The sequence below is a fragment of the Sus scrofa genome, chromosome 2 (assembly GCF_000003025.6).
Source record: "Sus scrofa isolate TJ Tabasco breed Duroc chromosome 2, Sscrofa11.1, whole genome shotgun sequence".
In the NCBI taxonomy this organism is placed as follows: Eukaryota; Metazoa; Chordata; class Mammalia; order Artiodactyla; family Suidae; genus Sus; species Sus scrofa.
This window is the reverse complement of record NC_010444.4, coordinates 26,384,412-26,402,129: the sequence shown is the minus strand read 5'-3', so window position 1 is coordinate 26,402,129 and position 17,718 is coordinate 26,384,412. Positions and strand designations below refer to the sequence as shown.

General features: G+C 45.0%; 1 long non-coding RNA gene across 1 annotated transcript in view; it reads left to right on the top strand.

Annotated features, from left to right (window-relative positions):
- Positions 1-13,030, top strand: part of LOC106509379 — a 91,432-nt gene extending 78,402 nt beyond the window's left edge. Inside the window, exons 5-6 of the long non-coding RNA XR_002341519.1 lie at positions 9,549-9,760; positions 12,244-13,030. This is a non-coding gene — a long non-coding RNA (uncharacterized LOC106509379). The remainder of the gene's footprint in view (positions 1-9,548; positions 9,761-12,243) is intronic.

Sequence of the window (17,718 nt, the reverse complement as noted above, 5' to 3'; positions counted from 1 at the left end):
CTTTTGGAAGATAAACTCAGAAAGATCTGTCTAGCTAGACTAGTGAAGAGATGTGAGTATGCAAATGGGCTTGGAGTCCCAAGGTTGATTTTTTTTTTTTTTTTTAGGGCTACACCTGCGGCACATGGAGGCTCCCAGGCCAGGGGTTGAATCAGAGCTGTAGCTGACAGCCCCTGCCACAGCCATGGCAATGCCAGATCCAAGCTGTATCTGCGACCTACACCACAGCTCTCAGCAATGCTGGATCCTTGACCCACTGAGCGAGGCCAAGGATTGAACCTGCATCCTCATGAATCCTAGTCAGATTCGTTTCCACTAGGCCATGATGGGAACTCCTCCAATTAATTCTGCCTTATACTTATTGGCACTTCTGTGGACTTTTAAGATACAACTGTGTAATCTTGGGCTAGTTATGTTATGTTTTTGCACCTCTGTTGGCAGGATCAAATGAAAAACACACTTTAGGACTATATAGAGAACCAGTGGATGTAAGCTCTGTTCCCCTTGTCGATCACCTTGGTCTCACTGTCTATAAAATAGCGTGTAGACAGGATCTTTCTCTGGAGCCCTAGCTCTCCACAGTTGTCTCAAGGATCAGAGGAGGTGAGGAGGAGGCTGAGTTGGGGAAAGTGGACTCTCCACTTTCCTTAAAATCAGAGCCATTCTAGGTAAGACTTTGTTTGGAAAAAAAGTATTCTACTGGTAAAATGAACTCTGAAACCCTCTGGACTGGGTGATTGCTGCAATCTCTTCCCTCTAACAAATTGTGATCCTGAGAGATAGTAATGTTTCTGAAAATGCCTTAAAAATGACAACTCGCTATACAAATATAATGCTGTATTATTATCACCGTCATTTTTCAATGTGATCTTCGTTTGGATTTGGGTTAGAATAGGTTGCAGTGTCAGCTTCCAGAACCCCCATACCTTCACCAAATTATTCACAAGTCCATTTAAAGTAAGATTCCTCATGATAAAGTGAGAAGCTCCTATTTTTTCTTAAGGAGTGTGTTTTTTCAGTGTACCTTAATGAGTTTATTGTTACCACTGTGACTAATACAATACAAAGTACGACGAATATATTGGATGGTCTCTCTTTTTTTTTCCCAAAAGAGAAAAAAGATAATCCATGCATGATATTTCAGAATTTCTTTTTACTCTTTATACAAAGCTTCAAGTCAGGAAACAAGCATCAAATATTGCTAACGGACACCTGCTCAAAGTATGGAAGAGGAATGGAAATGATGAACTCCCAATTCAGGAGGATACTTAGAGCAATTCAGCATCTAGAAGCCACTCATTGCATGGAGTAGGTGTTAATAGACACTGCTGAATAAAATGAATGATCCATTCTTTCTGGGGAAGGTGAGGAGGTAAATAAGGGATTCAGGAGATGTGCCAAGACTGCAACTGTAACATTTTATTTCTTAGGCTGAGCATTTGCTACTCAGGCATTTGTAATATTATACACTTTCCTATGTTTAAAATATTTCATAATATAAAACATTAAAACCAAGTTTTGATGTCTGCTTTCAAGGAGCTCACAGGCTGGAATTAGAATTGTTACCACCAGCTGACATTCATCACCCCAGTTCCATCATTGTTTGGGTGTGTGTCTTGGGCTAGTTACCGTCTCTGAGACAGTGTCTTCATCATAAAATAAGGATAAAATAGTTTCTACCCCACAGAGCCCTAAAGGTTAGAAGAGGCAATCAATACATAGTACTGAGAGTGTCCGTTGTGCTGCAGCAGAAACGAATCCACGACTGGTATCCATGAGGATGGGGGTTTGATCTCTGGCCTTGCCAGTAGGTCGGGGATCTGGCATTGCCATGAGCTGTGGTGCAGGTTGCAGATGGAGCTCTGATCTGGTGTTGCTGTTGTTGTGGTGTAGGCTGGCAACTGTAGCTTGGATTCAACCCCTAGCCTGAGAACTTCCATATGCCACAGGTGCAGCCCTAAAAAACAAAATAAAACAAAAGCAAAAACAACCCCCAAAACAAAACAACAACAAAAACATAGTACTGACAATGGTGTTGTTGGGATTTGAGCCCAAACACCACCCTTTATCTTAACCAGGCTGAGTGCTAAAGGAGCTGTAAAATGGAATTTACCTGTCACCTTGAGTCCTCTTGCTCTTTCTTCCTCCATGTCCTCTGGATTAGAGTGTGAGTGGGATTTTACGGCATTGGCCATAGCACTATAGGCTCCCCAAGTTCCCATGGCGTTGCCCCAGCTTGGTCGAAGGGCCAACCTCCATGCCTTGCAAGCTCCTCTCTCCCTCCCGACCCTGCAGCAAAGGCTGCCTGCCTTCCCAGAATGCACCTGGGCGGTCAGAAGCTCAGAACCACCGGCTGTGTCTTCAGCTTGGCAGCCATCTTGGCTGGTGTTAACAAAGAGTCATTAAGTCCTTCACAAAACTCAGTGGTGGAGGCTGTGGTTGTGGTTCAGAGCAGGCTGGGTCCATGCCAAAGCCACTTGGGCTTCATCTAGTCCACAGCCCTCACTTTCTCCCCACAAGGCTCAGTGGTGGGGAAGGAGAACTGATCCTGGTTCCAGAAGGCTTGGGTCATCTCCTCCTTTTACTAGTTGTGGGAACGTGGACAAGTAACTTAACCTCCCTGAGCTGATATTTCCTCATCCTAAAATGGTGATCGTAATCTTTCCTTACCTCAGGGTTGGTGAGCAGCTCAATGATATAATGACTCGAAAGCCTTTAGTAGACCTGTTATGAGGAGACCAGAGAGCGTTCTACAGACAAGGGGGCAAAGGAAAAGGAGGATTCTGAGGGATGGACTCTTCCATTCCTTGCAAACTGCCCCCTGAGCCCCAGCTTCCCTGTTGGCTCAAAGCCACTTCTCAGAGTGAATCAGATTGATTGTCTTGATCCTTGCACTTGGTTAACATCTCTTCTTCTCCTCTAATTTCAACTTGGGGACCAGATTGTGCTAGATGAGGGGAAGGGAGAGGAGAAGGCAGGCTACATTATGAACTGGTGTTTTAAGAAAACCTAGGTTTCTCTTGGAAGAAACAGCATAGTAAAGAGGGATGGACATAGATGTGGAAGCTGTGTGATCTTTGGTGAGTGGCTTAACCTCTCTGAGCCTGAGTTCCTCCCCTAAAAACCGGGGAACATAATACCTTACTTGCATGACAACTATAAGGATCAATTGGGATGATATATGGAGATACAGATGAGCCTGGTAGGTAGTAAGCACTCAATAATGGCAACCACTACTAACTAGCAATTACTGAACACTGGGCTGCCTTTTGTGAAAACAGAACCATGCTCTTTGGAGCCATCTCTACCCATTTCTTTCTTTCTAATGCTTCTCTGGATATTCGTTTGGCTCAGATTTCCCTAATACACAAATCTCAGGAGTGAGGGCCCCCCCCTGGGATTTGCGCAGGGATAACCTAGAGGGGCTTCTCTAAAGGGCCTGTGACTTTGAATGGTCTCTTAATCAATGCTCACTGATGAGGGCTGGGGGAGTGATTATGTTTGAAAATGTCTGATGCCTGAAAGCATAGAGATCTGTGTACGGAATAGTCCTTCATTCCAGAAAGAATTAGTGTTCTAGATATGGAAGCAGGGGCTGTGGGTAAAATAGTGAGCGAGGCCTGGCTTCTGCCCTCATTGATCTTTCCGTCCTTTAGTGATAACATACAAGTTACTCGGTTGGACGAGGGCTGTAACTGGGTCATAGAGCTCCCAGTCTTGCAGGGGAAACTGCTAAGTGAATTCCGGAGTCTCAGAGCTCTGATTGGGTAGGTGGGCTGCCCACATCCTTGGAGTGATGGGAAGGCTACTGATCCGAGCTGCTGGGAATCCCGGGGTTTTGGCCAAGGATCCGTCACTGATGTAACCTTGGGCAGATCCCTTCCAACTGTGGAAAATGGGAGGATTGCTGTACTTCATGTTGAACTTTATGGGCCTTTTCAGCTCTTACAAATTTCAAACCTTTTTTCTTTTTTTTCCTCCTTCCTGTCATATGTAGATTCCAAGAGTGGGGAATAGTTAGCATTCTGGTTAAAGTGTGAGCTGGATAATTTCAATAAAGAAAGAGGCTACAGAGTTCCCAAGGTGGCTCAGTGGGTTAAGAACCTGACATAGTGTTTGTGAGAATGTAACTTTGATTCCTGGCCTCGTGGGTTAAGGGTCCGGCATTGCCACAAGCTGCCGTGTAGGTCACAGATGAGGCTCAGATCTGGTGTTGCTGTGGCTGTGGCATGGGACTCAGCTGCAGCTCCAATTCAGATTTAAACCTAGTCTGGGAACTTCCATATGCCACAGGTGCAGCTGAAGAAAGAAAGAGAGAGAGAGAAAGAAAGAAAGAGAGGGAAGGAAGGAAGGAAGGAAGGAAGGAAGGAAGGAAGGAAGGAAAGAAAAAGAAAGAAAGAAAGAAAGAAAGAAAGAAAGAAAGAAAGAAAGAAAGAAAGAAAGAAAGAAAGAGAAAGAGGCTAAAAAGATCAAGACAGTTTCTATGTACTTTTCATTATTCTTTGAGAGAGTGTAACATTTTTGACTGAATACTGCTTGGCTTGGCCAATGCGGAGATTTCCAGGAAAAATTCCCACTGACCAAAGAATGACCATAAGAGATAAAAAGAAGAAGTCTTCCTTAAAATCCCTGCTCCAGATTGAGGAAGTGTTGCTGCAGTTGGAGCAAGTGAATTGGGACATCCAGGGTGAGCCCAGGGGTCTTGAGAATGAACAGGCTGAGCACAGGTTGATTTTGATCCTGATCTACCTGGCTTCTCCCAAAGGGGAGCTTCCTTTCCTGGCTGGGTCATCTCTCGGCAAGTATTCCTGAAGAAACTGCATGTGGAATTGCATCCGATTCTTACAGAAACCATGGTGGAGGGTGGCAGTGCGCCCAGGGACTAGCAAGAGCGAGCAGTCTTTTCCACCTCTGGGTAGATGACCCCGCTGAGTGCTGGAGCCTCATGGGATCTGTGACCATGGCTGGGGAGATACAGCTATTGCCACAACCCTGGTCAGGAGGGAGGGAGTGGAGGAAATGCATCGCTTGCCTCTCTCTTCTCCTGCCCCCCATCTCTCCCAGCACCCCCCGCTTGACTGAGTGTGACTCTTAGGCAGGGGACAAAGGAGGCTGGCAATGCAGTGCCTTAGAGGTCAGTCTCTTGAGGCCCAGAGCAGGGAAGCGGGGCAGAGCCATCACCAAGCAAGAGGCTCTTAAACTCTCCCAGCCTTGGGTCCCAGAAGCCAGGTCCACATTGAGCAGTTGTCGAACATGTGTACCTGGCCCTCTCTTACTCCCCTCCTCCAGCAGCGGTCAAGGAGCCATGGACCAAGTGGGGTGGCTGGGCAGAGGAGGGCCCACACTCTAGCGGGAGTAGAGGAGAAACTTGGTGTCTTTGCCCTGTCTTTCCCAGAAGATGAGGGCAGGCATGGACCAGCCTCCACCCCGATCTTTCCATGCATGGGGGGAGGGTGGCGGGAGGTGGCGGGGGTGGCGGGGGGACAGACTCACACTTGTTGAGTATCGATTACCTGTGGAGGGCACGAGTCAGCCCTTTGTGTAGTTGTCTCTGAATCTGCTGGTGAGTAACTCATGAAAATCAACAGTCCCAGAGCCACTGCCTTAGGGTGGAGCAGGCAGCCCTATGATGCTAACGAAGTTTGACTGCAAAGCTTTCCCTCCTCTCTGCTTCTAGCATGATCCACCCTGACCCCATGGGCCCAACGACCCAGTATCTCTCCGAACAGAAGGAAATAAAGGGTCCGATGATGTTATTCACTCCAGGTATTAGGATCTCAATGCCTTACCCCTCCCAGGAGAATTTGTGTTTTCCAGCATAGCCAGAGAGTGGGTGTAGCCCAAAGGAATGAATCACTAATAGTGGAATCCCAGGCATTCAGGGAGGTCATATTTCTGGGGTGGGTTCCTTCCTGACATTGTTGTGTTATACAAAGGTGGCAGCCACCTATTGTCCCCTGAAAGGAGATTGTCCTTGTGGGTGTGGTGATGTGGGGAAGGAGAAGTACATCCAGGCTGAAGCCAGGGTGGTCTGACTTTCAGAACCAAATCTGTCCCTTTGAATGAGAGGCCCTTAAATGTCCATGCAGCCTCCCCACGTGTGGGGAAGAGTGTCTGCCCACCTCTCTGAAACTGGGTTCCCTTCACCCGGAACACGGGGCTGGCATTGTGCAACGTCCCTGCTGGCAGAGATGTGTGGGTCCCTTGTTTTCAGGTCTATGCCATTTCCAAGAAAGAGCCATGGCCTTTGAGTAGGACTGGCTACTGAATAGCGGCCCTGGTGCCAAATGAAGGCGCCAAGAAGAGGCGATGGGGAGGAAAGTCCTGACTTTTACACGAAGAGGAGACAGCTGTCCCCGTGGCAGCCAGATGGCAGCTCTGTTGTCCTGTCCCTCTGGCCTGGGTCAGAGATGGGCTGGGAGGAGGGAGCGGACAGGCCCGGCCAAGGGAGAGAGCAGGGCAAATCTCCAGCAACCATGTGGGAGGATGTAAGAAAGGCAACTTTCATCAGTACCTAAGGTGGAGAATGGCCCCGAACATTCAAGCCCAGCACCCCTTGGATTTGTTAAGTCCAGGCTCAGAGAAGGGTTCGCTGGCTTATACTCTGCAGTGTCATCTGCAACAGCCATCACAACTTCCATTTACTGAGCATCCACTCCAAAATCAGACTCTTTACATAAATTGAGTACTTCATTCACCCAGCACCCATGGATTGAGTTCCTACTTTGCGTCAGACACTATTCCAGGCAAATGGGGCAGATCAAGGGACAGGGCAGATGAAATCCCTCTCTCTGCTATAGGGCTGCTGCGTGCAATTAACCATGCACAACTCCAGCGGGCGCCATATGCACAGGCTTTGTGAATGGAGTGCCCTGGCATCGAGCATCCTGGCAGCCCCTCTCTATGGAGCCCTGCTCTAGTAGAGGTAATAAAATACCAATGAAATAGGTGTTATTATCCTCCTATTATAGACGCCAAGGGGTTAAGTAACTCCCTGAGTTTTTCAGCCAAAAATGATGGACCTGTGATTTATACCAGAGTCAGCCTGACCTAAAGTCCTCGCAGTTCACCTGTGCTGTAAAATGTGTACGTGCCATTCCATCCCTGGGGCAACAGGGGTGAGGGAATAACCAGGCTGGGAAGGCCCAGTAGAGGCAACATGTCCTGACTGGGTGAACCAGGATCGGCTCTGGGCTAACAGAGCATCCTGGGTGAGGCTGGCAGCTCTAAGTGAGGCTGGCAGCTCTAAGGCTTGATAAGATCAGCTGCATCCATGGAAAGGTTGGAGGACCAGCCTTTTTTCCTCACCAGCTGAGGACCTACTCAGAAAGTTCTGTCCCTGGGTCTCTGTGTGCAGCCTTGAAGGCCCAGAGTCAGCTATTGGTTCATCTACTTATGTTTCACTTATTAGATGCCTTAGCTATATTGGAGGTCAGAGAAGTAGGTCCAGGGACCTAGAGATTTGTAAAGGTAACCACCAAACTCCTTTGCTTCAGAATGAGGTAGAAAGGCTGGTCCAGGACCCGTGGGCCAGTTTCCTGAATAAAGTGAGCATGTGTAGAGGACCAGAGAGGGCGCTCTTCCCCGGTGAGTTTACCCTGCAAGGTGGATCTAGTTTTCATAGCCTTTGGTCCAGACACAGTGCTACTCCAGACACGAAAAGGGCAGAGCCTTGTCCAAGTCCTTCTACCTCTCATCTAAGTTTTTTTTTTTTTTTTTTTTTTTTGTCTTTTTGCCATTTTTTCTTGGGCCACTCCCATAGCATATGGAGGTTCCCAGGCTAGGGGTCGAATCGGAGTTGTAGTCGCCAGCCTACGCCACAGCCACAGCAACGTGGGATCCGAGCCGCGTCTGCAACCTACACCACAGCTCATGGCAACGCCAGATCCTTAACCCACTGAGTTAGTTAAGGATCGAACCCGCAACCTCATGGTTCCTAGTCAGATTCGTTAACCACTGAGCCATGATGGGAACTCCTCGTCTAAGCTTCTATTCTTATGAAGGAAGAAAGGTGGCCCCTGGCTGTCCATCTCCCCCTCTTTGTCTGCTGTCTCCCTTCTCCCACCCACAGAGGTACCTGCATGTTTAAGAGGCTTCTGAGACCTGAGCAGGGTGCCAGGGACCTAATGCCAGCTGCTTTGGAATGGTTGTCCTGGGACATTGAGGAAGAAGAGAGGTTTGAAGGGTTCTCTCTCTATGTGGGATGAAGTCAAAGATGGCCCATATGGAAAACCCTTGGAAGGTTTGATGTCAACGTTTTAGCTACACAGCATTCATTCTTCTTTCATTGTTTGGGTCTCCTTCTGTGTCCTTCCATCCTCACTGGCACCTGAAACCCAGGTCTGGGGTGAGAGAAAAAACTGTTTAGGCAAATTTGTTGTAGCTTCCAGGAGGAAGGTAATAAACTAGGAAAAAAAAACCACATAACTTCTCTCCTGGGTCCAATATGATGCTCATACTTAAAGCTTCTATGGATCTTGGGACTCTCCTCTTAGTTCCTGCAGATTTTATGAAAGATCTTGGTGTTTGTGCTGTAACAAAGCAAGGAAATCAGAGTTTGGGCTGATAGGATCAAGCAGCAGGAACACTAATCTCTCCTTCTTTGGATTGAGGGATTTCCTTCTGTTGGAGCCAGAGTTCATTACCACTGATAGGAGTAAGCAGGATTCCTTCCCTAGCTCCTCTGGCTGACTAGTATTCCTAATTCCCATGCATCAGCTCCCTAGAAGGATTTTGATTTCTTCTGCAACATGAATCCCTTGAACCATTTGTCATGAACTTCCTGGAGGACATGGAGGATGGGAAATATTAGTGAGAGAACAGAAAGTTATCTGGGTGCTTGGAGACTGAGAGGAGGGACGTGTCAAAGGGAAGCTTGATTTGCTAAAAGCAAATGTCATCTTCCTCTTGATTTTGCCTAAGACCAGTCTTGCCTAGGCAGCTTCTGTTTTTGGAAAAGCAATTTTCCTGAGAGTTTGGGTCAGGGCTAGCCAATGCCTGGCACAGCTGTTGCCACTGACTCCTCCCTACACCTTAGCACAGATCCCGCTTTTCGGGCTCACTGGAATGGGATCTTCCGGTCCTTTTCAACGCCGTTTCTGCGCAGCCTCTGTCAGTCAGAGTTGACATTTGCGATGAAGCCCACTCCCCAAGACTGTTTAGAGTTCTGACTATGGGTTCTCTATTTTGTCCTCCGGGCATCCCATCTCATTGCTGTAACTTTCGCAGCTCTTGGAACACAGAGCACAATTCGATGTTGATTCACAGAATGTCCTCCAGATCAGTGGCGTTCAGTGTCAGCTCAACTCCGACTGACTCACTGGTATCTATTTATCTCCTCCACTGACCAAGCTGGTTCTCTAGGTTCGGCAGGAGTTCTGGCTGAGACCTCTCATTGCCCTATATTCTCTCCACTACTAATGAGGCGTTGTTCTTTAATTACTAGATGCTGGATACTAGAATTGCTTTCCTTTGTTTCAGAGGATTTAGCAAAGTGCTCCTGAATATTTCTTGTGCCTGACATGAACTGCCAGATTTTTCATTTCCAGGTGTGCGAAGGTCACTGAGCTGGCGACCAGGAGAGATTAAAGTTAGCTGAGAATCTGAGTGAAGGGAGACTAAGGAAAGTGATGCCTTGAACCTCAAGCGAAGTCCACCTTCATCCTCGAAGCCTTCAAACACTTTGATGCAATCCCTTGATAGTTCGCTGCCTTATTTACAGTGAAAAACAGCCAGAATGTGGGAGAAATAGATGCTCCAGGTAACTCAATATTCTAATTGATGAAAATGAATGAAATTAAGATATTAAATCGCTAATAGCCCTTGCTATAAAAAACCATCCCAACATGGATGAGTCTAAATTTCCTACCTCAGGGTTTCCTACCTCCTGAACATAACTGAGTCCTTAATGATTCAGTTTTAAGGCCTCAGGGTCTGAATCCTGAGAAGCAGAGGGTGGAGGAAATTTGCGGAAGTTGTTGGCTGGCTTTGGAAGCCATCAAAAAGTTGTCTATTTTGGATTATATCCAAGAGTTTTTTCTTTCTTCCTTTTTTTTTTTTTTTTTTTTTTTAAAGCCAATTGCTTCTTTCTCATGAAAACTGAAAAGTTAAGGAGGGTAGAAGGTAGTTGGAATTCCAATCAATGAATGAGATTTTTCTCCATGGTTGGAGATGCTTACGTCTGAGGGCAAAATGAATGTCTAGTCCTGTCAATCAGTTTTGGTCACATTCAGTGTAATTGGCTTGAAGCTGCAAGGGCCATTATCAACAGAACCATCCTCCCAACACATTCTGTGGTCCTGAGAAGTCACCAACCTCTCTGAGCCTCAGTGTCCTCTTCTTTAAAATGGACAGTCAGTCAAGGCAAGACATTGAACCCAAAGAGGAAAGGTATTATTTTTATTATTATTCATTATTATTATTGTCTAAACTTGTAGAAAGACATTACACATATTTTCAAGCTCATATTGAAATTTGTTTTTTAATATAAAGTTTATTGGTTTTTTCCATGATCAACTAGATATATTCCTTGAATACATTTCAAGACCATAAACAACTAGAAATGAAAAAAAAAAACCCATGAAAAGTTTTCCCAGTCAAATACAACTTCCCTTAATTTCTGGTTTCTTTCCTTCGAGACATATTTTGTGCATTTTTTTCATTGTGGTAAAAGAGAAATAATACAAAATTAACCATTGTAGCCGTTTTAAGTGTATAGTTGTGTGGCATTCAGCACATTCACACTGCAACCGTCACTACCACCCATCGCTACAATTTTTCATCAACCCCAAGTGAACTTTTGTTCCCATTACCCAGTCCCTCCCCACCGGATCTTCCGCAGCTCCTGATAACCCCTGTTGTGTTTTCTGTCTCCATGAGGTGGACTATTCTAGATACCTCATGTAAGTGGGATTATTTCTAGTCACTTTTATGAATAGGTTGTCTTAAAAAATGTACACATTGAGCCTAATGAATACACATTTCAGCATCCTGCTTTCCTAACATTTTTACATGCCCAGCCTCTTTTCACATTGCTCCATCCTCTGTATGAACATATTTTAATGGCTGAACATCCTGCTATAGGGAGGATGTAGCATCCATTATTATTCTCCCATAAAAGTCATTTGCTATTTTATTTTTTATTTTTATTTTTATTTATTTGTCTTTTTTTCTTTTCTAGGGCTGCACCCGCAGCATATGGAGGTTCCAGGCTAGGGGTCGAATCGGAGCTGTAGCCACCGGCCTACGCCCCAGCCACAGCCACGAGGGGTCCAAACCTCGACTGCAACCTACACCACAGCTCACGGCAACGCTGGGTCCTTAACCCATTGAACAAGGCCAGGGATGGAACCGGCAACCTCATGGTTCCTAGTTGGATTCGTTAACCACTGTGCCACGACGGGAACTCCGTCACTTGCTATTTTAAAGAATGTTGTGGAAACCTAATTTTGTGTAGACCTTTTATTGTTTCAAGGATCACTTCCTTTGTGCAGGTTCAAGACATTAATTATGGCTTAAAAGGAATTAGAACTTTTTTAGGCTCATGATCTCTGTTAGCAAATGGCAAGGAAAAAAATTCACATGGAGCCATTCACAGCTGGGGTGGGGTCCCTTGGAGGGCTGTGAGGATGCATAGCCTCTAAGGATGCTGAATACTTGTATGGTCAATTCAAGCGTTGATGGTCTAGGAGGGTGGGATGGGTAAGGGTGCCCTCAAATTCCTGTATAGCAGAGATGGTGATCTCTTCATAAGGAATGGCAGAAGTTTGTTTGTTTGATTATTTAGTTTTTTGTTTTTTTTTTTTAAATGGCCATACTTATGGCATATAGAAGTTCCAGGCTAGGGTCAAATCAGACCTGCAGCTGCTGGCCTACATCAAAGCCAAGGCAACGCCAGATCCGAGCCTCATCTGCAACCTACACTGCAGCTGTGGCAGTGCTGGATCCTTAACCCATTGAGTGAAGCCAAGGGTCAAACCCACATCTTCACTGAGACTATGTCGGGTCTCACTGAGCCACATGGGAACTCCCAGAAGTTTTCCTTGAAGCAGAATATGCAGAGCAAACCTTGTTTTCTCTTTAGATTGTGTGTTTGATTTGGGGCAGCCTGGAGGTTTGTTGATGGAGGTTACGGAGGGTCTAAATAACTCCCACCAGAAAACATCCCTGGCTCCTCCGCCAGGGCAGGGGTTGACACTAGGGACTTTTTAAACCCCTCTGAACTCTGAGTTTTTGTGATTCCAGGGTTCACCACTATACAGGCCACCAGCTGGACCCAACATCTTCAGCTTTCTCACGCCAGCCTGCCTCATCCATACCCTCTTTTGTTCCACCTCAAATGTCATGAGAAGTGGACCCATCCTCTCCCTTCCCAGGAAAGCCCACGTCACTGTGAGCACACCTGTGCTTCTCCCCATTGCTTTCTCGGTAGCACAATCTTAGAGCCCTCAGCTGCTTTCCAAAAAGACGTCACAACCGCAAGAGATCCCAATCAGCCCGGTCTCTCTCCATAGCACCGTGTGCTTTGGCTGTTGGGCCAGAAATCCAAGCCTATTTTTACCTATCATTTTGATACTATCTCGGGGTGTAATTGGAAGGAGCCTGCAGTGTGGAAATCCTTACTCAGAACACGAAGGATTGAAGAGGGCTTGGAGCCTGAAATCCGGAAGGACTCTTGCCCGAGGCCTCTTGGCAGGGACGGCTCAGGTTTCTTGGAGCCTTGGGAAGGCCAACAGGTGGGTGTTTCCTTTGAGAGTGACTTCCTGCTCTTTCAGTAGCTATGGGATGTAGTGAGCACTGCCACTTCCTGACTTCTCTGCATTGTATTTGGTGAACACATGGGTGAGCTGTTCCGTGGTTTCATTCCAGTGGCAGGGTGGTCACCATTTTGTTGGTTGTCCCTGTCCCGGGGGGAACTCTGGTCTGCATCTCACTGTGTCTCCCTTGAGATGTCATCTGGGGTCCTTCAAGCTGCTCGCTGCTCCTCTGAGAGATGACATTCAGATTCTAAGGAGATTAAAATTTGTATTTTATATGGAAGTAGAGTTGATTTACAATGTTGTGTTAGTTTCAGGTGTACAGCAAAGTGAGTCAAGTTATACATATACATATATCTATTCTTTTTCACATTCTTTTCCCATATAGGTTATTACAGGATACTAAGTAGAGTTCCCTGTGCCATACAGTAGGTCTTATTGGTTATCTATTTTTTATGCAGTAGTGTGTGTATGTTAATACCAAACTCAAATTTATCCCTCCCCTCTCTGTTTCCCTTTGGTAGCCATACATTTGTTTTCTATGTCTGTCAGTCTGTTTCTGTATTACAAAGAAGTTCTTTTGTATCATTTTAAAATTAGATTCCACATATAAGTGATATCATATGATATTTGTCTTTCTCTATGTGACTCAGTATGATAATCTCTAGGTCCATCCATGTTGCTGCAAATGGCATTATTTCATTCTTTTTTATGGCTGAGTAATATTTCATTATGTATACATATACCACATCTTTTTATCCATTCGTTGATGAGCATTTAAGTTGCTTCCATGCCCTGGCTGTTGTTAATTGTGTTTCATTGAACATTGGGGTGTATGTATCTTTTTCAATTATGACATTCCAACCAGAATCTAAGTCAACCATCTGTGTGTGTAAAAAGTCCTATCATTGTTACCCACACCAACAGTATCAGCTGAAAGGTGTTTTCAAAGCACTCTCATTTCAATGGTGCATGAGGTTTGTTTCCTTTCTGCGTTTTCCCCTGCGCAGCTAATGCAATGACTTTTTTTTTCTTTTTACCAGATTCTCTTTTATTCCTCTTAACTGTGTCCTCATGTGGGGTTGATTCTAACACAATAGCAAACAATGAAGGCGTATTTACTAGACAAAGTCATGATTTCATGAAGACATGAAAAGTCATATATTTTTATGAAATTCACATTTGATCATTCTTTTCCTTTCTCAACTGAGATGTGAGTTCTGGCAGTGCTGAATAGAAAAAAAATCAAGTTGTGACTTTTTAAAAACACATTATATATTTTAAACTATCAAGGATCTAAAATATACGCAGAAGTTGGCAGATCTAACTAGTATACCCTAGATATCCATCTTCAAGCCTCAATAGTGATCAACTCTTGGCCAATTCTGCCTCTTCTGATCTCCATTCATTCCCAGACTGCAGATTATTTTGAAGCATATTGGTGTGTATTGTACTATGTGTTATTGTACTATTCTACTGTGTACCTATCTGTAAAAGATAAGCATTCCCTTTCAAAGTATGCACTTACTTTTTATTTTTTTAATTAAAAAATTATTTTGTCTTTTTAGGGCTGCACCCACGGCATCTGGAGGCTCCCAGGCTAGGGGTTGAATCAGAGCTGTAGCTGCACCAGGTCTGAGCCACATCTGCAACCTACACCACAGCAATGCTGGATCCTTAACCCACTGAACAAGGCCAGGGATCAAACCTATGTCCTCATGGATGCTAGTCACGTTTGTCTCCGCTAAGCCACAGCTAACGCCACATCTACTCTTTAAATGAAGAACAATTTGGAACATTTTCAAAGAGAACTTAGAAAGGGATGAAACAATATCTCTTTAATTAAAATATTTATTAGACAACTAATCTTATATCTCTTTAATTAAAGCATTTATTAGACAACGAGTCCAAATTTATTGTTTCTAAAAACAGGTGCATTAGTAATAGGAACTCAATTTGTTTGATAATGCGAAGAGAGGCCATTAAAGAGGATTGTCCTAATTTTCAGTCACTTGTTGAAATCAAAGCTTTAATTTTGCAGAATACAATTATTACCATGATTCAGAATTATGCACATTGAATGCAATATACCAGAGATATGCTCAGGTCCTGTTGATTTAATTTTATACTTGCCCCCGCTATGTGTTAGCTTTGTTAGTTTTGTCCAGGTGGGTGGTCTCCCAGGTTTTTTGACTACACACTTTTTTTCCCTTTTTTTTTTTAGGACTGTACCCACAGCATATGGAAGCTCCCAGGCCTACATCACAGCCACCTCAATGCCAGATTGGAGCTGTACCTGTGACCTACACCACAGCTCATGGCAACACCTGATCCTTAACCCACTGAGCGAGGCCAGGGATCGAGTGAGGCCAGGGATCGAACCCACATCCTCATGGATACTGGTTGGATTCTTAACCCACTGAGCCACAGCGGGAACTCCAACGACACACTTCTATCAGTAAAGAATTAAGCATGTATCTACATATGCATTATGTGTTTATAAATTGTGTATATACACTCTACTATGGTGGCAAAGCTAAGTATGTTACAAAACACATGTAAAATAGAAACTAAAAGATGAAATGATAAGTGAAAATGAGTGGCAGTGCTAGTATCTTCCTCCTACCCTCAGTGGATCTTTTTGTATGTACCCCAACTTGGAGATCACTGCAGAAGGCAATATGCAACAGAGTGTGGTGTCAGCCATAAAGCTGACTGGGTTCAAATCCCAGCTCCACCACTCCTTAGTTGTGTGGTTCAGACATACCACGTAACCTCTCTAAATCTATCTTCTCCTTTGTAAGATCAGGGCAATAAGACCTTACAGGGTTTTGTAAAGTTTAATCTTTGCATGGTGCCTACAACATGGTAAGCATTCGAGTCATTTTGGTTAATGATAATAAGAGTGGTGATGCATTACTGGAGGGCTGGGCTGGGTCTAGGTTGCTCTTGTTGTTTTTGCCGAAGACCACAACATGATGCGTGCAGGGACACTTACTCCAGGGTTGTAGTGCTGCTGGTGGTCCTGACGGGGATGCTGTGATGACACTTACAGATGTGACCATGTAGGGCGTGAACAACAGCGGTGTACGTACTGTCACTCACTCAGTTTTATTTGTGTTGATGATGACAGTGATGAGGGATGACGGCAGTTATGGGGACAGTCACATTGGGAATGATGCGACCAGAGAGGAAGCCCTTTTTAAGGTCTGTTTGGGAACAGTATCATCAATACTTGCTCTTGTCTTTCCTAAGAACCCCTCCCTTAACCATCTGACACACATGCTGATGAACTTGTTTCTCCGTGTTTCCCTTCCTGGCTTCTCTGCCTTGTTGATGTTTGGCTGCTGTGCCCTCCTCTCGTGCTCCTGTCTCTGTCTCTGTAAAGCCTGTTACTGTGCTTGCCTTGACCGCACATGGGCTCAGGATGGACTGGGGCGCTGTCCACTGCACGGCCATTCCTCTCTCAGTGGCTCTTTGTTATTCACCTCAAGGAGCCTACATCTCAACCCCTGAGGACCATGAGCAGAGCCCTAGAAATCTAGCATGTGGTCCTTTCTGGACTTCATTAAGGTGTGGCCCATGATGATTCAGGGAGCAAACTCATGTACTTGTGCACACCTGGGGCCAGTGCCCAAACCTGGTCAGCCAGGGGCATCTGGAAAACACCTGTCCAGGAAATCTGCCTCGAGCTCTGCTGCCTTTGCTTTCCAGGTGATCTGAGAGGCCTCCTGGGAAGGGCTGAGTCCCTGATGTCCTGGAGTCTCAGGAAAGCTTGCCGAGGAAAGACCAGCTCCTTTCTACAGTCAGAACAAAGGAAGGCCAGTGCTGTGCCCAGCGGTGCCAAAATAGAAGGCTAAATTAAAATTAGAATTTGCCTTAAGCTCTTTGTCTGGGGGCTTATGGTTTTTGCATTAATTTGGTTGGCTGGGCTTTAGGGATCTATCCCCTGCCCCCATGTCTTCTCCAAGAGTGGTTCAGATTATATATATACATACATATATATATATTTCTTTTTTTCTTTTTTGACTGCCTAGTGGCATATGGACTTCCTGGGCCAGGGGTCAGATTCCAGCCACAGTTGTGGCAATGCCAGGACCTTAACCGACTGTGCAGGGCCAGGGATCAAACCTGTATCCCAGCGCTCCAGAGATGCCACCGATCTAATTGCACCCCAGTGGCAACTCTCAGATTTTATATCTTTAAGAAATTCAAGAACATGATGGAAGATGGTATGAGAAAAGGAATGTGTGTTATGTGTATGGCTGGGTCACCATGCTGTACAGAAAATTGATAACAGCACTGAAAATCAACCGTTCTCCAACAAAAATTAAATTAAAAAAAAAGAAAGATCCTGGGGTTGACAGTTCAATGTAAGCACCCCAAACGCTTTTGTTCTAGATATTGACTTGGGAATTAATCTCTTTAGCAAATTCCAATACAGGGCACCACAAAACCTTTTATTTTTAATTTTTTCTATAGACTATATACACCTATGATATTCTGCAAATGAGCAGTGACACCTAAGAATAGATGCTTAGCTCTTCATATTGATTTTCCAGCTTGGGCGTTGCCCATGTCTTAGAATTACCTGGCTCCAACTCTAGGGAATGGTGTGTGTGATTCTGTAGAATGAAATTACTTGTTAAAATATTAGCTATGCATGAACTCTTTTACGCAAAAATATTATTCTATGGAATTTAAATATTGTATCAGTTCTATACTTAGTTCTAAATATTCTCAAAGTTAAAATACATTTATCTAATAATTAGACAGTCATTCTATCTCAAACAATTTGGGATTGCCTTCCCAAACACCTTTTTCGGGGGCCCCTCAGCTGGCTGAGAGATCCCAGTCCAGGGAAGAGAAAGACATTCCTCTTTCCTTCCTTCCTTCCTTCCTTCCTTCCTAGGGCTGCACCTGTGGCATATGGAAGTTCCCAGACTAGGGGTTGAATTAGAGC